General features: G+C 40.3%; 1 protein-coding gene across 3 annotated transcripts in view; it reads left to right on the top strand.

The window, feature by feature from the left end:
• Positions 1–21600, top strand: part of GLCE (glucuronic acid epimerase) — an 89611-nt gene that overhangs the window by 20382 nt on the left and 47629 nt on the right. The window contains exon 1 of one of the 3 annotated variants that reach the window (XM_063448723.1): positions 21452–21545. The exons of the other annotated variants lie outside the window; for them this stretch is intronic. The gene's annotated coding sequence lies outside the window, so the exon portion shown is untranslated. Of the gene's footprint in view, positions 1–21451; positions 21546–21600 lie in introns of those variants that run through there. 3 annotated transcript variants of the gene reach the window in all.

Genomic DNA, 21600 nt, shown 5'->3' with positions numbered 1-21600 from the left:
TTACCTTTCTCCAGCGCCGGGCTCCCTTGGCGCTGGGGATCTCTCCGTCCCGATCCGCCTCTCAGCTCCGAATGCACATGCGTGGCAAGAGCCACGCGCGCATTCAAACCGCCCATATAGGAAAGCATTACTCAATGCTTTCCTATGGACGTTCAGCGTCTTCTCACTGTGATTTTCACAGTGAGAATCGCAGAAAATCCTCTAGCGGCTGTCAATGAGACAGCCACTAGAGATGGATTAACCCTCAGTGAAACATAGCAGTTTCTCTGAAACTGCTGTTTTCAGCTGCAGGGTTAAAACTAGAGAGACCTGGCACCCAGACCACTTCATTGAGCTGATTTGATCTGGGTGTCTGTAGTGGTCCTTTAAGTGTATGTGTTTATGCATGCACTGGCGTACATACCGCGGTCGCACGGGTCGCAGCCCTGCGACCAGGTGCCCGCCATGTGTTGCGGCCCCAGCCCGCGCAGAGTAAGCGGGGGGGGGGGGGGGGGCCCACAGATCAGTTTTCGCACCGGGGCCCCATGGGTTGTGTGTACGCCACTGGATATAGGAGTATGACATTGAACTATTTCTGCATGATATTGATCGTTGTTAAACATACACTGCTTAGTACGTAAAGTCCTGTTTGAACAGGTATTACAACTTTTATAGCTTTGTTTCAGAATGCGGCACCCGTGTCTGCAGCTAATCTAGCCTAAGGCTGCAGGTGTTTAACAGAATAGTGATTTATAATTTATTTCTGTAGGGCTAGCTAGCTTACTTAACAGCTCAGTATCAATCTTTCTTTATACTAAGACTGCTGTAGATTGACACTAAAGACAAAATTAGCAGAACTCCTTAGATTTACAGATTGAGAGGATTTTAACATGACATGATCTTCTGATATGTTTTAAAGGCACACTATAGTCACCCAGACCACTACATCTCACTGAACTGGTCTGGGTGCAGTGTCCCTGTCCCACTTAGTCCTGTAATATAAAACATTGTAGTTTTAGAGGAACTGCAATAATTGGATTGCAAGACTAAGACAGACCCTAATGGCTCACAGTTATACAATGCCAATAGTATGTTCAGGTGCCTGGACCAGTACTGGAGGCACATGGGGCCATTTAACGCAACACAGTCCAGCTGGGGCAATATTTCTATTTCCTATCTGATCTGGGCTAAAGTGTCAATCCAGATCCCTAAGGCACTAAAGCGTGCTGAAGTGTTTATCTCTTTTTCATTTTACAAAAAGTGCCGATTTAAATAGAAATTGGCACTTTTTAAAATTAACCTTGTTAAACCCTACTAGTTGTCAGACAACCAGTCCTGTTACTCCTGGTAGTTCAGCCTAGAGCACCTGCCTTGCAAAGACTTCTCTTTTGAGCTGCATTGGGAAAACTGTGATTGGACAGTCACAGAAAGTCTAGGCTGGGTTAAAAGGGGACTGCTTGCATAGACTTCGGAGAAGAGATTTTTTTTTTCTTCAACTAGGCCACCAATTAAATAATGTACAATAAAATTCATGCATGTTTGTTATGAGCTATATCTACTTAAGATATAGCTCAATAAAGATCCTTTTAAGAAACCACACCAACCAGGGCACCTGAACAGCTTGGCAGTGCTGACTAACTCCTTATATGGCAACAATTCTCTGGGAGGAAGTAACTTTATATAACTTACACCCAGTGCGCAAGACTTCTAAAGGGACACTAGGGACAGTGCAAATATCACCTACCAGCAGCAAAATGGTATGCACACAGGAATGTGTCTTAATGTAGGGATTTGTGTCAATCTGTGTGTCTGCTTATGTCCAAGAGGAGTATGTGTGTTTTTTTTTGTTTTGTTTTTTACCTATCACTAAGCGGGTGTATGACTGTGTTTTGTCTCTGTGTGTGTGTGTGTGTGTGTGTGTGTCTAGCTGTGTTCATCATTGGGTGATTCTTTGTGAGTGTCTTGCAGTGTGTGTGTATGTGTCTACAAGTCTGCAAATGCATGTATGCCAAAATGATTCTGTATGGTGATCTGCAATTTCTAATGGCAGCCTTGAGATTGTCAATATGTGATTTATACATTACACTAATGAAGCTGTCAGCAAATATTGATAGCTTTTCCTTGCTTAACATTGTTGTTCTATTGTAATGGGTAAAAGGTACATTTTAATTACACTGTCCATCTAGAACAAGGGTTCCTTTAGTTTACCTTATTGACTCCTGTCTCTTGATAGTGATTTTGTTTTTAAAGTTCTTGCACTATCTGGCAGGAGTATAATTTAGAAGTATTGTTATAAATTTGTGCCAGGCCGTTTGTTTTTCTTTGTGTGTGTGTGTGTGTGTGTGTGTGTGCGCGCAGCCAGCCAGTCCCTATATCCTCTGCCTATTTGCTCTCTGCCACCCACCCATCTTTCATGCATGTTGGTCCTGTCTCTCTATCTGGCATCTCTCACTATGTGATGCCATTCCTCAAATGGTAGTTTTTTTTTCTATTGTTATTACAGATGGGTTAGATGTTGGGAATGCTGTTGCTCATTGATTTATGTGAAGAGAAATTTGGATGATGGAGGTACTTTCCAGGCCTAAAATGTAATTGCCACAGCAAACCACCTCCTGCAAAGTGTGGAAAGGACAAGGAAGCGGCACATGCTTTAGCCCTGACCCAAATAAGCCATGTGACATCATGTAAGTGCATGCTAGGAGTTGCAGGACATCTTGTGCCATCTACTTGTAGACTCCATATTTGTATTCTTTTCGTTCGTGCTGATGGCCTAGCAGGTTATCCCCACTAATTGCTTCCCCACATATTGACAGGCTGGTGGATAAGCGAAGAAGTTCGTTTGGACTTAATGCAAAAGTTTAGGCACTATAACCACTACGTTGTGGTGGTTATGGTGCAAGGAGATCCCTGGTAAGTAGTCCATCTCTTTTCAAACCATACGTTCGCTGTATGGTTATTTTGCCTAGACTGACCATTCAAAGGGCTTTGAGCTTCTTACCTTATCTGAAAGCATGTTTCTGTAATCTCACTTCTGACAGCCGCACATATCGGCTGTGCAATCACTGTTACAATATGCTGCTGTTTGAAATAGCATGGAGATACTTTAGAGGCAATAGTGGCCAATAAAGCTTCTCCTGCCAGGGATGAATTTCCTTTTGCCAGATTTACATAGATAGAAATAAATAATGGTTGTTACTTTGCTTGGAGCATGCCTTTTTTTAAATTAGCAGTTTAAAATTTACTGGCATCTGGGGGCGGAGCTAAGCGGCCATGCTGAGCGGTCGCACTGGAGACGAGCTCCGTGAAAAACCGCTCTCTAATAATCAAAACCAGGGCAAAATCTTGCCAAACCTTGCTGAAACGACGGATGGGCGATCCGGTGAGAGGAGCCCTTGCACGTAGGAACCAAGCGCCAAGCATTCCGGCTGAAATCGGAGGCCCCTACCCGGGGATAAGCCTGAGGCCTACCGGAGGCTCACCCAGCCAAAGGGAGAGACTGAAGCCACTGACCTAGAGGTCTCCCCGGTATACTTCCTCCCCCCCCCCTGCCGGAGAGGGTTATCCCGGCACCTAAAGCCTGAAGACAAAGACACAGTGGGGATTGCCTTACTAAACCAGCACAGAGCCGGCAGGCTTCGGGTCACTGGGAAGCAGCTAAGATGGCCGCCCAGGGAAAGCCCCAACAGCAAAGCACGCAGGCCCATCCGGCCATGAACCCCTTGGAGGACTTTGACCGACTCTGTGCAAGCTTTTGGTCAATACTGAGCGACCAAGGAATTGCTCGCCATCTAGCAATGAAACTAGTGGCCACGTGGGTCCGTCCAGTAACCAGGAGGCGCCATTACAGGCATCCACTACAATCACCCAGAAGAGCATCAAGACCCCGCAAACGCCATCGAGCCCTAGGGCGGGAGGCGGCGCCATATTGCAGGGGCGAACGCAAGTACCCTCACACACGAGAGAACACGACTGTTAAGCAGGCCTCCCACACAAGCTACTCACCAGCCCCAAGAGCCAACGTCCAGCGAAGCGCACATCCATCAATACCTGCTCACCAACCAGCGGCCCAGCTTGGACTATCAATGGCCTTCAGCAGACGCCGCACGCTGGACAGCGGGGTATTACTCCTGCAGCATGACAGACGCCAGAGGGCTGCCTTATGTTGCCTGAACACAGTAAACCCATGGCAGCGTGACCGCATTCCTCCCCGCAGACTGGGCATCGGATGAAAGGGAGGTAAGACCCGGTCTGCCTGATGGCCAGCTCCGGTGATGAAATCGACGTAGACGACCCGGAAAAACCCACTTAACCTGACGGACAAATGTAACAAGCCAACACCCATGGACATGGTCCTTCTCATAACTTGGACTAAAGTTTTTTTTTTTTCCTCTAAGCTGACACTGCTAGCCAACATATAACATAGCTACCCAGAGATGCTGCAAAATATGCCATAGACTACCTCTAATTATTTTATTTCGGGTCGCAACTGAAATAAAAAAAAAAGAGATCAGGTGCAGTGGGTCCAGGAGTCAGTTCATTCAGAAAGGCTTATTCTAATGTATTCTGGTGATTCAGAAGGAGCACAGCACTTGCATATATGGGGTGTATGTCTTTAAATCTGCTAAAGGCAGAGTCAAATTTTGCTACACACCAAATAATATACTTTTGATTTAAAGCTCCAAACAGGAAAGGATGCTATAGGAGAACAGTATGAGGAACTGTTCCCTATTTGTGTCAAAAAAACTTGAAATAATTATATATGGTGTATACGTCTTTAAATCTGTTATAGACAGAGTTAAACTTTGTACTAGAGATATAAAACTCTTGTATTATGTATACGGTATATATGGCTGTATTCTATAATGTAATATAAACCATATCTCTTTAAAACCGTTAAAAAATATATATAAATTGTCTCTGATGAAGTGGGGCTAACACCCACGAAACGCGTTAGACCACACCAGTACTGAGCAGGATACGGACACAGGACTTCGTAAACCAGCAACAAGGGATTCCCTCTCCTCTCCCGACTAGTGAGAGTGTGCACCCTAAGATCTGGGGACCAATCGGCCGACAGCGCGCATTACCCAGAGTGAGGTCTGGGACGCACGCCAACCTCACAGCCGACAGCCAGAAGATTACAGTTTCTTGCAACACTGTATCTATATCCATCCTGGGAGGTCCCTGCGGTTTATTCGATTTTAGAACTGCCAAACTGCTGGTAATATCCTTGTTATACGTTCCTGGCTCGTATTTTTATACTTTTAATACTAATTATTTTTATAAATTCCTAGTGTTTTTACTTTTGATTGAAAAATTATATCCAATAAATTCCACATTACTGCATTTATTCACTTATTCATTTTCTCCTTTTTTATATATATCCTTTTTTATATATATTTTTTAACGGTTTTAAAGAGATATGGTTTATATTACATTATAGAATACAGCCATATATACCGTATACATAATACAAGAGTTTTATATCTCTAGTACAAAGTTTAACTCTGTCTATAACAGATTTAAAGACGTATACACCATATATAATTATTTCAAGTTTTTTTGACACAAATAGGGAACAGTTCCTCATACTGTTCTCCTATAGCATCCTTTCCTGTTTGGAGCTTTAAATCAAAAGTATATTATTTGGTGTGTAGCAAAATTTGACTCTGCCTTTAGCAGATTTAAAGACATACACCCCATATATGCAAGTGCTGTGCTCCTTCTGAATCACCAGAATACATTAGAATAAGCCTTTCTGAATGAACTGACTCCTGGACCCACTGCACCTGATCTCTTTTTTTTTTATTTCAGTTGCGACCCGAAATAATCTCTCTCTCTAGGCAGATTACTTGGTGAAATTTCTGCCTGCATCCAGTTTGAGCCATTTCACTACAAGTCAGACTCCCTCATCCCTGGGTGTTGCAATAGGCATACCAGACCAACCTGATTACCTCTAATTATTATTTGTTTAGCTCAGAGCCAGGTAGTTTAAACTTTCCTCTGCGATTTTATAATCTCCATTATGTCCACCTATCGTTAAAGTGCAGCTGACTAGCAGGTTACCCAGCAGCCAAATAGCCTACCCGTAATAGCCTGCGCCAATTAATAGCTTTCTGGTACAACATTTATAGCACTGTTCCAAGTAATGTCTCAAAATTGTTCTAACGATTAGCAAACCACCCTCACGCACACGCATGTAGTCCCTTAATTCAATTGTGTTCTGCACCCATAAACCATTTAAGCCATACATGTATACCACTACCACCAATCACTATAAGCATAAAACATGTAAAGCCGGTACCTAACGGAACCAAAACGTGCAGTAGTTTGCATAGTTAACCACCCTCACGCACACGCATGTAGTCCCTTAATTCAATTGTGTTCTGCACCCATAAACCATTTAAGCCATACATGTATACCACTACCACCAATCACTATAAGCATAAAACATGTAAAGCCGGTACCTAACGGAACCAAAACGTGCAGTAGTTTGCATAGTTATCCATAGTGATGACGCATCAGCGCGCCACACGAGTTTACTCTGTAAAATTTACGTTGAATAACCGATTGTTTAAGCTACTTAAAATCCTAGAATGTCATTTCCTGCAATTCTCTACCACATAAAAAATGTGCAATGTGTTATCAAGCCATGCTTTTTTACAACGCTGTTTATTGTTATATCGAGTGCTCATGCTGTTGGAACATGGCACACGCCTCTGTAACTGCTTTTTCCTTTTGCACACAAAAATAAAGAATTAAAAAAAAATACAAAAAAATTTACTGGCATCTGTGAAAATCTTCCCTTTATTTATTTATTTATTTATTTTCTACTTTTCCCTCTTTGATGGTATCCAAACATAATATCTTCATTCATTCATTCATTCATTCATTCATTCATTGGCAGTTTAATAGCTTGTGTAGAAACGTTTGTTTGATTTATTTTTTTCCCTTGAAGTACATATCCTATACATATTTACCAAGTAAGGGTCTATGGGACTTTTCCTGTGCTTTTTATTGGAAACCATGGGCAGGAATGTTTAGCCATTGTCTGGGCCCTGCAGAGTTTGGGAATTATTAGCAAACAGTGGACATTGAGAGGCGAGGGTTTTTTTTTTGGTTTTTTTTGTGTGTTAAGGAACACTATAGGGTCAGGAACATAAACATGTATTCCTGACCCTACAGTGGTAAAACCACTATCTAGGCCCTCCCTAAATATAGTAGAATCTTACTTGTAGTCAAGTCTGCAGCTGCCGTCTTTGCTCGTAATCTGCCTGCTTGGCTGACCTCATCAGAAGTGATTCTCTGAGCCTATCACAATGCTTTCTCATAGGATTGGCTGAGACTGTCAAGGAGGCAGATAAGGGGCAGAGTAAGCACAAGTCAAACACAGCCCTGGCCAATCAGCATATCCTCATAGAGTTGCATTAAATCAATGCATATCTATGAGGAAAGTTCAGTGTCACACTGTGCAGCACTGCCCCAGGAAGCACCTCTAGCAGCCATCTAAGGAGTGACCAGTGGAGGTATCCCTAGGCTGTAATTCAAACGCTGCATTTTCTCTAAAAATACATTGTTTACTGCAAAAGCCAGATGGGAATGATTCTTCTCACCGGAAGAAATACAATAAACTGTAGTTGTTCTGGTGACTATAGTGTCCCTTTTAATGACTAATTTGTTTTTTTGTGTGTAGTTTTAACTCTGCAGTAAATAAAATCAAAGCGTGTCAATCTCATCTTGAAGAGGTCCTCAATATATTATGTATTTGTTTTGTTCAGCTCCATATCTTTTTGATGCCTCCTGTTACCTAGATATATTTAATGCATTACATTTTCAAGGGAATATTGTGAAATTGGAATATGTTAGCCATATAAGCTTGAAAAATAACTTTAATATTTAAACCTTTTTGGAGCAGAGCATCTGGAGACCTAGTTTTAGACTTTAAATATTTAATGTTCCAGAGCAGTCTGGCAGGCAGCATATTTGTGTCCTCATTTTGGGTTTTGCTTACATAATGTTGTAATTCTCATGAGTAGAAGACTCTCTTGTTTAGTAAAAAGCTGCTGCATAGATGGTGCTAAATGCTTTGGAAATATCCTTCCATTTGATAATTTAATATTCTCCTCCCCCCAACATTTTAGCAGTTAACTGAACTTCAGATATATTGTTGCAGGTGATCGGTCTGGCAGTCTTTAATCCTTACATGTTTATACAGCTGTATAGTCCAGAAATATCTCTGGTACAGCTGTCTAGTGCTCCAAATTTAGAATATACTTATTTAATGTTAACATTATCCATATAATGTTAGGATTTGGCTCGAAACAAACGCGGCACATACAGAATTATTGTCAAAGGGATACTATAAATGCCAGGATTACAAAGTTGTATTCCTGGCACTAAAGCTCCTTGTGCTCCCTCTCCCTCCCCCCCACCGATGTGAATATAGGGTTAAAAACCCTTTATTTACTTACCTTACTCAAGTGTAGATGTCCCTCGGCTCTGGGTTGCATTGCCGCCTCCTCTGAAGTCCCGTGACAATCGAGCGCTAAGGCGCATGCACAGCAAATGTCACACGCACATTAGACCTCCCCATAGGAAAGCATTAATTCAATGCTTCCGTAACGGGAAAAATCTGATTCTTTATGTCCTCATACAGAGCGTGAGGACATCCATTATCCGTTACTGGACCAAAGGTCAGTTAGGACTCAGGAAGCGTCCACAGTGTCTGTCTGGGAGACAGCCAGTGGAGGCAGACTTAGTGTTGCAATGTAAACATTGCAGTTTTTGTGATAGTTGTTATAGTGACTATAGTATGTGCCTGCAGGCTTTTTGCTTTTTACATGTGTTTACATTAGTGCCTAGGGTCATCTCTAGTGGCCGTTACTCAGACAGCCACTGGAGGTGCTTCCTGGCTCACTGCTGCAGACTCTACATTGATTCAGTGCTTATCTATGAGGAGAAGCATATTTGTATTCCTGACACTATAGTGTTCCTTTAAGCATAAGTGCTCTGTAGGAATACATAGGCATATCAGGCACAGTTCTGATTTTGTTTTAAAGCATAACATTGCAAGTGTGCTAACATGCGAGTTTCAGGCTGAATCATGTAGCAACATATTGCTTTTACTTGTCCTTATTGTACTGTGACTGGCAGGCATAGGCTGGAGTGAATACTCCTCTAGGTAATGATCCAGCATGCCAGCGCCAGCCTCTCAGAAGTTTGACAGATTGACACATACAGTGCAAGTCACTTTATCACATTTACACAAATACAACCCACACTCACTTTTTAGAGGCATAATTGTTTAAAGCGCCTCTAATTGTATGTACATAATGCATTGAGAAAACGTTATTTTTTAAATTTATTTTTTAACCCATGGACTCTGATCAATGAAGCTAGAAAGTGGCTATAATTTCTTAAATACAGATCTGTCTCCATAAAGTATTGTTCAAAGACCCTCTAAGGTAAAGTCATGGATTGTAGTAGTAGAAGAAATTGATATCAAGTCAAATTACTTTCCACCACCTTCTGCACTTCTTTTTTCCCAGTCTTAAAAGATTGATGTGAGGGTGCGGGGCCTGACCTACAAACAGAACAGTCACATGGTGGAGGAGCTCCTGCCAAACAAACTTTTTCTAAGGGGAATACTCAGTTTTCAAGCCTGCAATGATACCGGGATACGCTACCCATGACGGGGGCTCCCTGGTGAATCACCGATACCAAACCAACCACTGGCAAGCTCCCCTCGCGGCTCCGAACCCACCAGATATCACGGAAGGCCCCAGAATATCAGAAGGGGACTTCACCACGCTTCTTGCTATTTTACCATCTAACTCCCCTTATAATCTCACTTGCCACACATATGGCACATGACAACTGGCATTGATACCATAGCAAAGCTCATACACCTACTCAACCCTAGAGGCATCACTACCCTCGTAGGCTTAAACATTATGCGTAATCTTGACATGCTCCTGATACTATTCACACTGTCTAACTTACAACTCATAGCTATCAAACTGGATGAAACCAATGTTATAGACCAATTTTCTTCAAATTTGAAATTGACTTTCAGTGAACAAGCCTGTTTAATTTTAGGGTTATGACTGGGGTGGGGCTGTCCTGAGAAATTTCTGAAACTAAAATGTAACTTAGAACACACAGTGTATCTTATTTACACAGACTGATTTATAAACGCATTTATTGTAGTTTAAAAACACATTGCAGCAGGTATTATTGCTCTGTAGTTCTGTTATACACACCAACAATATGGAGCTTCTAGAAAAGAGGTACATTGGTATTATTATTATTATTATTTATTTATATAGCGCCAGCAAATTCCGTAGCACTGTATAATAGGTGGACTAACAGACACGTACCGTATTTATCGGCATATAACACGCACTTTTTCTCTCTGAAAATAGGGGGCAAATGATGTGTGCGTGTTATACGCCGATATACCATATTTACTTACCTGTCTTGAAGCTTGGGCCGGTGTTCAGCGCACACCGCGGTACTGAAGTTCCAGTACCGCGGTGTGCGCTGTGAAGCCGGCCCAAGCTTCAAGACAGGTAAGTAAATATGGGACAATGGGAGGGAAAGTAGCGCCCATGCTGTAGATATCAGCTTTGGTGGAGTGTCCTCTGCAGAGAACCACTTCTCGACTCATGTACAACTGGAACCAAGCACAGTGGGAAAATACATTTAGAAACATTGTGCAAATAGAACTATATATAACAACTATATATCCAACTATAAAAAGGTTTTTAAAATTGGCTATATATATTGAATGGTTTATTTCAAAAGGAATTGCACAATTGTGGCTAAATTCTAAGAATGGCGAGCTGGAAATTTATTTGCAAATCAGCTAGTTGGGCTTACAATTTTCAGTTTCCATCACAATTCACTATTTAGTGAAGAAACCACCAGATCTTAATCTTGTTGGGACAAGGGGACACTATGGGAGGGGGGGAGAACACTATGGGATGAGGGGGTGGAGAATACTATGGGAGGGAGAATACTATGGGGAGGGGGGGGAGAACACTATGGGATGAGGGGGGAATACTATGGGAGGGGGTGAACACTATGGGATGAGGGGGGGAAATTTCCTGGAATTTCCTTCTTAAAATGAGGTGCGTGTTATACGCCGATAAATACGGTAATTGTAACCAGACAAATGCACGCACATGAACAGAGGGGTTGAGGGCCCTCAATGTGCTTACATGCTAGAGGGAGTGGGGTATAGTGACACAAAGGGTATAAGTAGGGGTAATGAAATAGGTATTGGGCCTAAAATATGGAGGGTCTGTCCCTCCTAAATAGGAACACTTGGTGGCATGATAATGTGTTGCAAACATACCTGCCTGTTCATTTGTTCTCTCATCAAAAGAAATGGGAGGCAACTGATTGGCTGAGATTTTATGCTGGATCCTAGTTTCATAGAGCATCACTAGGAGGGGATTACAATCCCCAAATTTGCTGTGGAAAAGGCACACTCAGAGGTAGCATATTTTTTGAGTTATGGTAAATACATTCTGCATTGTTCCTTTAAAATGCCAGATGTTAAAGAGTTAAATGTTTCTTGATGTAGATAGATGAATCCATCCCAGCCATATGTCCACAACACTACTAGAAGTTGGAGACGTGGCACCATGTAGAGTGCCAGATGTGTATTCAGGAGCTACAGCTGGCCAAGACAGGATGCTGTATCGCTATATGCTGCTGGCCCTTTAAGAATGGGGAAGAGGCACTGATTTCTTTTAAGTGCTCTGCACACCATTCTGGTACATAAATATTTATGTATTCTAACTTCTTACACACCCAGTTATCGTACTGAAAGAAACGGCTATCGCAAAAGCAGTAAAGATCTCAGAGACTTGGGCTTGACGAAACTCTCCTGTTCATTTAGTGAATAACTGGCAGATCATGACTTACTCTGAAAATGAGAATTTTTTTTTTATACATGAGGTCAATCAAACACATAATAGATATCAACATGTGTTGTTTTTTTTATTTTTTATTTGCATTGTCAGGTGAGGATTGTTCGTATCAAACAATGCCTTAGACATCCTAAATTATCCCTTAGTTTTGCTCATTTTTGATGCACTGTTACCTGATTAAATGGCAGGAATCTGTGATGTAAAATGATTTGCCACATGCCATGAAGACACAAATACAAAAGTGGCTGCAGATTAGAACCTATCATACATGCCCATATTGAAATCTCAGATTGTATCTTTTAAGTGGACCCATATAAAAATAAAATAATCTATACTTTCTACTGGCCACATGAGTAGTAAATACGTTGTTTTTAAATGTATGTTAAACATCTTATTTATTTTCTTAACCTGCGTTTCCAGTTCTCCCTTCAAACTAGCAGCAGGATTACAAATATGGTGCCCAAAGGCATTGTGGGATGCTGCATGTATCATTCTGCATGACATGTATTCATCCCATGGATACATTAATGCGTAGATCCCAGCAATTTTCAATATTTAGCTTTAAAGGGAAACTGTGCAGCATTTCTTTCTTTGTTCGTGCTAGATGTTGGCTAGTGAAAGAGTTGGCTCAAAGAGAAGTATTGAAGACAAATCTCTGTTTCAACACATTTCATAAAAATAGTTGTGGCTTGAAGTTTTAGTAATTTGTATTCTAAAATCATACTTGTGGGGTTGTATTAGTTGAAGCATTGTTTTTTGTTTTTAATTTCCCCCGTCCCCCACCCTCCCAAGTATTTTATGAGTACATTAAAGGAACATTATAGTCACCTAAACAACTTTAGCTTAATGAAGCAGTTTTAGTGTATAGATCATGCTTCTCAGGTTTGACCGCTCAATTCACTGCCATTTAGGAGTTAAAGGGACACTAAAGTCACCAGAACAACTACAGCTTAATGTAGTTGTTCTGGTGAGTATAATCGCTCCCTTCAGGTGTTTACATTGCACCTAGGGACACCTCCTTAGATAGCCACTGGAGGGGCTTCCTGGCTCAGGGCTGCACAGTAAGCGGCCCCGCCGTTCAGCTTCCCCACGCTCTGCATGGAGACGCAGAATTTTCCTCATAGAGATGCATTAATTCATTGGCTAAAAATCAGTCATTTTGATTATGTCACAAAGAGGGCGGACTGGTGCGGCGCTGACAATACAGTGAGTTTTAAACTTTTATAGGGGGCAAGCTACCTATATGGGGGGTTTGGTACTATAGGCTCAGGAATACATGTTTGTGTTCCTGACCCAATAGTGATTAGTGATCATTTAAATCACCTTATTTCTGTTAATGCAGCCCTTGTCATGCCTCCCTGGCTCTGATTGACACAGCCTGCATGAAAAAAACTGGTTTCACTTTCAATCAGTTGTAATTTACCTTAAACAATTGTATATCTTTCTCTGTTAATCGAACATTTAATCACATACAGGGGGTAAGAAAATCTAAATTAAACCGAACTTGAAATAAGTGAAGGATAAACTTTATATGACTCTTTACAGGAAGTGTTTATGAAGGCTGTGCAAGTCACATGCAGGGAGGTGTGACTAGGGTTCATAAACAAAGGGTTCATAAATGGTAGAGAATTGAGCAATGAGACTACAGGGACATGATTTGTACACCAAAACGGCTTTGTTAAACTAAAGTTGTTGTTTCTTTGTTGACCATAGTGCCCCTTTAAAATGGTGCCCATGGTTGTACAAAATATTAAAGACTAAACTTCTTGTCCAACTCTGTCAAACACTGAGTTTGCTAGGACTTATTTTTCATAAGCTATTTATCAAGTGAATGCGCCAAAATTACATCAGATGTATATTTTAAATGTCACCATTCTCTGATAGAATCTCACTGAATGTAATAGGCGTTCTAGTCAAGTAGGGCAGACAGCTTCTTTCATGGCTTCATAAATCTATCTATTTTGCTAGCACTGAGCTACTGCTGGATGTGGGACACAGTCTGTCTGAGGTTAGCATGTCATGATTTAACATAAAATTTTTTTCACAAAAACAAAATTGTTAGCAAGTAGAGTGTACTCGACGACTGGTTGACAGCCCACAGAGGAGGCCCTACACAAGTAACATTTTCATCTTCAGAATGAAGCAGGAGTCTTTGCACAATAACCACTGTGCAAAGTTAGATGAGGTTTCTGAGTGGAAGGTTTTCTGGTCATTTATTTAGTGGAGTTGGAGAATCCATCAGAAGTCGTCCTCTTTACTCTTTCAGGTCACTATGCCGAAGGGTGCAGCCAGTCATATGTGATCGGCTTTGTCATCTTGACATGAATGATACTCTCTAATGGTACATACAGGCTCATGACCCTCAAATAAAATACCCAAGCTTTAGCTTAGTCAAAGGAGAGACCGTTCAACTCTTTTTAAGGCACTATCTGTATCTTTGGCCTTACATTATTGTCTCTTTTGAATCTCATCCTTCTGGAATTGTTTATTACAGTAAATCTACATGACTTTCAGCAGTGCTACTGGCATCCAAAGTCTTGGTTTACCAGCACACATTTTGACCATCTGCGTTTCTAGTGGTTCCAGATCTCCCCATCATCAAATAACTTTTTGTTCGTTTGCAGTGAATCAACCACAGAAGAACATGCCTGCGTAATCAAATCCGCAGTCTATGTTGGGCATATAGCATATGGGACTATTTAGTTGAATGAACCCTTGGTTAACCTTGCTAACATATGTTTTTGGTTTTGTCCAACCTAATCAAAAAATTACACGTTTTAGATTGCCCTCTCTTTAGGCTTTGCCCTATTTTTAGGCTTTTTATAATTTTTTTTTCATGTTGTATAGTGTGAACTCTGATATGTAAGAGATGAAATGGTTATAGTGACTACAGTGTCCCTTTAATTCCAGCACCAAGACAGATACCTCACTGCAGCCTGATCATCCTACTATAGTGATCCCCAATTAATTAAGGGATCACTATATAGGGTCAGGAACATAAACATGTATTCCTGACCCTAGAGTGTTAAAACCACCATCTAGCCCCCCTGGGCCCCTCATGCCTCCATAAATATAGCAAAATCTTACTGTATTCAAGCCTGATGCTGTAGCTCTGCATGCTCTTTGCCTCAGAAAAACAAGCTGTCTGCTAACATCATCAGAAGAGGTAGCCTGATCCATTTACAATGCTTCCCCATAGGATTGGCTGAGACTGACACAGAGGCAGATCAGGGGGGCAGAGCCAGCATGATTCAAACACAGCCCTGGCCAATCCACATCTCCTCATAGAGATGAATTGAATCAATGTATCTCTATGAGGAAAGTTCAGTGTCTGCATGCAGAGGGAGGAGATACTGAATGTTTGGATGCATTTTAGGCAGCCATGACCCAGGAAGGATCTCTAACCACTATCTGAGGAGTGGCCAGTGAAGTTATTACTAGGCTGTAATGTAAACACTGCATTTTCTCTGAAAAGACAGTGTTTACAGCAAAAAGCCTGAAGGTAATGATTCTTCTCACCAGAAGCTGTAGTTGTTCTGGTGAACTTTCCTCATTCATCTCTATGAGGAGATGCTGATTGGCCAGGGCTGTGTTTGAATTATGCTAGCTCTGCCCCTGATCTGCCTCTTTGTCAGTCTCAGCCAATCCTATGGGGAAGCATTGTGATTGGATCAGGCCACCACTTCTGATGATGTCAGAGGAAGTTCACAGGCAGAGGCAGCAACTTCAGACTTGAATCCAAGTAAGATTTTACTATCTTTAGGGAGGCAAATGGGCCCACGGGGGCTATATAGTGGTTTTAACACTATAGGGTCTGGAATACATGTTTGTGTGTTTCTGACCCTTTAGTGCTCATTTAATGTAGAAACATACTGATTGTACAGAGCTGCAAATGTATAGTAAATTAATGAGTTTTTTTTTCTTTTTAATTTAAAGTTTAAAATTTACTCTAAGCACCATGACTACTTCAGATTTGAAATGATCATGGTGAGGAGAATAACTCCTCTTCTGCCTGGAGGTGTTACTCTACTTCCAGCAGCATTATAGGGGTGTGTCCTCAGCCTGTCTGGAATTAAAGTTCTGAGTTGTGTAATGTCAATTTAGGCGGGCTTTCATTGCACAGAATGACAGTCATTGGCTTAGAGCGGTCAGCTGACACGCTCAGCCATTGAATGTCGACCCTTGCGGCTTCTACAGCTTTACAGGGAGCATTGAAGTCCTGAGAAGACCCAGGTATGGGGGAAAACTCTCCTGGCATCATATCCTGAGAGTTGTAGTGGTTATGATGCTTGCAGTAACCCTTTAATATCCAATATTTAAATCATGATATGTGTTGATAGTTTTGTATATGTTTATTTCTACACACTGTTTTATTATTTAATACATTTTGTAAGCAACTTTAAAAGCGGTGAAGTTGGATGAATCCCTTCCATCCCTTTGGTGAGACAGAACATACTTTAATTAATGGAAGAGTCGGTAGATAAGGCCTCATCTTCTCAAACTTGTCTGCTAAATGCATTTTGCTCTCAGTTAGTGCTAATTAAAAGCCGGATCAATACTGGTGCATAATTATCACATAGGAATTATAGCTTTTGGTCTTACATCTTGTTGCAGTATTTTGGGCGGGTGGGGTCAGGAAGCAGTCTATGAATTCTGCGGTCCTGTCTGTGTGGTCTTGGAGTACTGCAGTCGGTTTACTTGGGAATCTGGGGGGCCAGGATATGGACAGGTAAACCTGTGTGTGTGTTTTGGCTTCACAGCCTGATACCAGACTGCCTTGACAGCCAGCTCTCTTTTATCTTCTAGCTCATTTCTCCTCCCACGGCTGCATGTGTGGGGTGTTTTATACCCAGAGATGCTTATTTAAGGTTTGCTTAAATTGTATCCTAAATATTGGCATTTTATGTGTAGACACACCTAAATATCTGAACTAGTTAGATTGGGGTGGTTCAAAGTAGAATGAAAGATGCTGGCACTGAATGGACGTTTTGTGTACATTTCAGTTTTTTTTAGAACAAACTGTGCTTTTAATATTGCAAAAAGGTTTAAAATGCTATATAATCCTAATCCAAAAATTGACACATGTTTCTAGGACTAAGTAATGAGTTGTTTGTTTTTACCTTTTAATAAATCATGGGACTGTTATAATATTAAACTAGCCAGATCTTTAAAATTATAACTTCAAAAAAAATATTATATTTTATTGTGCAGGTGTTTACTTCAAGTAGTGTTGAGAGAGTGTTCCATCTTATTTAATGTTTTTTATATTGTTAATCATGAGTATACATCTCCCCTAAGGTGTATAATGCTCATTTACTAATCTGCTCACTCCAAATCTCAAACCCTCCCTATATAGTATTTTACTCTACCCTAAGTTCCACAAAGATGTCTCAAGCTTTTAAAAGTGAATACTTTCCTGTATTTGGACACATTTTATGTCCTCCATTTCACTGTATATTTGTGTTTTTGTTTTTTATTCTTTTAATACTGTCATTTAACTACTGCAAATCTGTTTATTTTCTATCCTGTTCTTATTGTCTGTCTGTGTCTTACTTTAACCAACAACCCTCTTCCTTGCTCTTGAAATATTGCATTGGTAATCGTTTACTTAAGCTGGTTAAAATTATAAAAATGTGCAAATTCTCATGCCACTACCTAATGTATGTTAACCCTGCAATACGCTGTTGTGGCGTCTGTTGATATCTTGTACCCTCCTGCACAACAAAATAAAGAATTAAAAAAAAAAAAAAATGCATTGGGTACGTCATGTTCATGTGCTGTCTCCAAATCATGTAGCCCCAGTGTCCTGCTATTCTCTGCTTCTCACAGCTCTGCAACCACAAACCTAAATGTTTCCACTTTAGTTTATAGAGCAAAATTCTTCATCTTCTATAACGCATTTTAAATCTGGTACTGGTAACCAGATGCACACTCCTAAATGTAACTGATTATTTATCATACCCCCTTGGGAACTGGTAAAGTTCTAACCTTAAATTACTGCTTCACCTGGGGTGACTTGCATCATCAAATATTTACCATAAAGGCAAAATAGATAGGGAGAGTAAAGGACTTTTTAATTCTATTTAAAAAAGCAAACTATTTTTAGAAAGCCACAATTTCTGGCTTATTGTCTCTCTCGGTCAAGGTAAAATGTCTCCCATATGTGCAGTAACATATTTTTGGATAATTCACGACATGCTGAGTGTGATCATGACAGTCCCTCCTCTGAGCAGGAGAGAAAAAATGCCTAATGCTTTTTAAAGCTTGTTCAATCATCCACATATCCTATAAATTTGGTTTGAATAATTAATATTTTGTGTGAAAATAGTTTTATCAATACAAGCCTGTATTCTAAACGCTTTAGTGTGCCTGTCCCTAGGTATATAGGTCCCCATCCACCACCGTGTGCTATAAAACCAAGACCCTTGACGCTACTTACCTCACCCCTCTGGCGGCCTTATGGAGGCGACCTGTCCAAATCCTGATAGAGGAGCATTGGGAACATAATGTGCATGCACGGTGAGTGCCACACGTGCTTCCAAACTTCCCTATAGGAAAGCATTGAATCAGTGCTTTCCATGTCACCTTATGCTATCAGGGCAGCGGAAGCGCCTCCAGTGGTTGTCAGTGTAACTGCCCCTGGAGGTGTATTGAATCCTTTAAGGTAAACCTTGACATTTTTGCAAAATGGCAGTGTTCTACCTTCATGGTTTAAATTGATTGGGCCACCTTAACCCTTAAATACTGCTCTTTTGTTGGCAATTTCTAATTTTTTATATTACTCCTTGTTTGATTTTGTAAAGTGAAAGTTGTAGCTAAATACAATCAGTTTGTTAATAAAACCATTCAAACCTTCCTCTCTATTTGCCTAAAAAAACTTTTAAATAGTAATGTTTTTGTGCTCTAGGAGAACTGTTTAAACTGCCTCACAAGCTACTCCGTATTTATACGTCTTCAGATTTCTGGCCATCCACTTCAAAGAACCCCTTGTAACCTCAAGTCTCAACTCCCCGTTATTACTTTTTGATGGCAAGCTTGCGAGTCATCTTGCATTAATTATTTTTTTTTTAATAAAAGTACTGCAGTTACAAAAATGTAAACTCGTCGGTAGGGCCCTCTATTCCTTTTGTATCAATGTGTTCATTGTTTTGTTTTTTTTATATTCTGTATAACGATCAATGTTCTGTTTTCACAAATTGTAAAGCTCTCTGGATCAGGGTCCTCTTGACCTTTTTTTTTTTTTTTTTTTTTTTTGTACTGATCTGTGTATGTTTACTTTTTCCTTTATTGTGCAGTTCTTCGGGATATGTTGGCACTCTAAATACCAGCAATAATAATATTAAATGCATTGCCAGCCACTTTCCTGGCCATCATCGTGAATAATGGTTGATGAGAAAATGCATCTTCCTACACTTTCCCCTACAATCTTCTATAGACCTCTGTTATATACTCTTGCACTTATGCAAGGATACAGTGGTGACATTCAGACACTGGATCAAGTGCTAGTTAATGCAGTCAGAGTATCTGTCCAACTGGCCCTTTAAATAAAAGCAGTATAACCTTGGCAAGAGGAGGTGGAGGACAGTAGATCATGGGGCCAAACTTGCAGATGTTGCTTATAAATCTTCCTGAACTAAATCTTGCTCAGATGAAATGGCCTATACCTTTTTCTTTTTGTTTGCAGTTTTTAAATGGCATTATGCTGGTAGGTTGCCAACTGAACACAATTTGTCACACATAGTTGTACTGTTTTGTAATGGATTAGTTTTATTACATTTAACTCAGCCTTTTGCTTTGTGTGGCTGCAGCTGTATTGTCAAATCTAATCCACTTTAATAAAATATCTTCCTCTAAACAAATGTTCTTCCCCAGAATTCGAGAATCACTTGTAGGCCATGTCTCCAAGGGCAATGTTGTCCTTGGCCAATAGTACATATACTGCTGTTTATCATGCCATGCCATTATGGATGTGCCATTAGTTGCGATGGTACAATGGTATCTCTGATTGCAGAGCTCTGACACTGCACAACTAATGATGCAAGGTTATTCTCGAATGCTCATCAATAGTATCTATTATGTAAATATCCAGAATGAATGTGCATCTATTAGGTGTGAGACAGCCTCATTTATCAGGCCCTTGGACTTGTACTACTTGTCTGCTTAGCATAAAATGTCCTGTCATCGAGCTTTCAGCTCCCTAGCAAACTGTTAGACTTCTGTTGTAGAAGGATCCACCGCAACTCCACACATCTTAGTTAGGAGGGGTATATTGAAGCAAATGTAGTAAGATCTGTATGAACAGGATACAGCAGGGCACTTGCCATCGTAACTGATTCTTTTAATACGTCTTCCAACTATAAAATAGGAATGGCAAAAGTGAGGTTAAAATGGATGTTCTGTGACGATAGCAGAGATGGCCTATTTTTTCTATTTATTTATATATTGTAATCTGCCATTTAAAAAAAAAAAAAAAAAAATGTTTTTAAAGAAAGTAAAAAAGAACAACTTTCCGTTAGGATTGCAAATTGCTACAATGTGAAGATTAATTAATAAACTGTGTGAGGTTACCTGCTAGACAAACATATTCTCAAACATATAATCTTTCCCAGCCCTGTCTTATATTTTAGAATTGTCATTGGAGGTTTTTTTTTTTTTTTTCGCTCCCTGTCTCTAAATTATTAATTCTGCACTTATTTTCCATAGGCATATATGGACCTATTTTATGTAATGCATTTTTTTAATATGTATGTATAAAATATGATTTTTGTTTTGGTTACTAGATTGTAAACTCATTTGAGCAGTGCCTTCTTTATCTTTTGTCCCTGTTATTTAAGTACTTTGTTGTCAAATGGTCTGTATCTCTATAGCTCTATCTCCATCTCAATTAAGGCAGTGATAGCAGATTTTTAGATATTCTATTGTCACAACTTGGTTTTGTAGCTATAGTTTGTCGTTTTAAATATACTATTTAGTGACCACACACACTATAGCTACAAAACCAAGTTGTGACAATAGAGAGTATTTTAAAATCGGCTATCATTGCCTTAATTTTGCCATCTAGCTTTTAATTAACTACAATTCGAAGTTTAGTGAAATCACATGTGAGCTCTGCCTTGTAAGAAGACACCTACACAAACCGTGCACTGCAAAGCTTCGGAATTATTTGCATAATTTGGCTGGAGTGGAGCGCCCTACTGATCATTTGTGTAACCCTTTGCGTGACAAGATGTGCAGTCTCAGACATCCAGTGAGAGTGAGATTTTAAGTGTATTTAATACCAACATGAATACCAATGTTCTGAAACTTTTGTTCATGGTTGGCTGTGTCTGATGCTGGTAATGAGCGGTACACATCGAGCGTTCAGGAGCCAGCGATGTCCTTTTAAAACATGCAAAGCCTGTGAGAGGCTGTGGAAATCTCCCCCCTCTCCACAGAGTGCTTCTGACAGGCGCATCGGCTGTTGTATGTGAGAGCCTGAATTATTAAAGCTGCCTTTGTTTATTAAATTCATCCCCAGGCTTCGGTAGCATGTCTGATTTATATAGAGCGTAATGTACGGTCTTCATTAGAGTCTCATTTTAATAGATATCCAAGGAAAGAAGGCAAAGGAAGGTAGAAACAATCAAGGTAGGTTCTCCCCACTTGCTGTTCTAGCTAAAGAGTCTGTATTCTATGTTAGGAA

The sequence above is a fragment of the Pelobates fuscus genome, chromosome 3, assembly GCF_036172605.1.
Source record: "Pelobates fuscus isolate aPelFus1 chromosome 3, aPelFus1.pri, whole genome shotgun sequence".
Taxonomy (NCBI): domain Eukaryota; kingdom Metazoa; phylum Chordata; class Amphibia; order Anura; family Pelobatidae; genus Pelobates; species Pelobates fuscus.
This window is presented reverse-complemented; position numbering and strand designations above follow the sequence as displayed.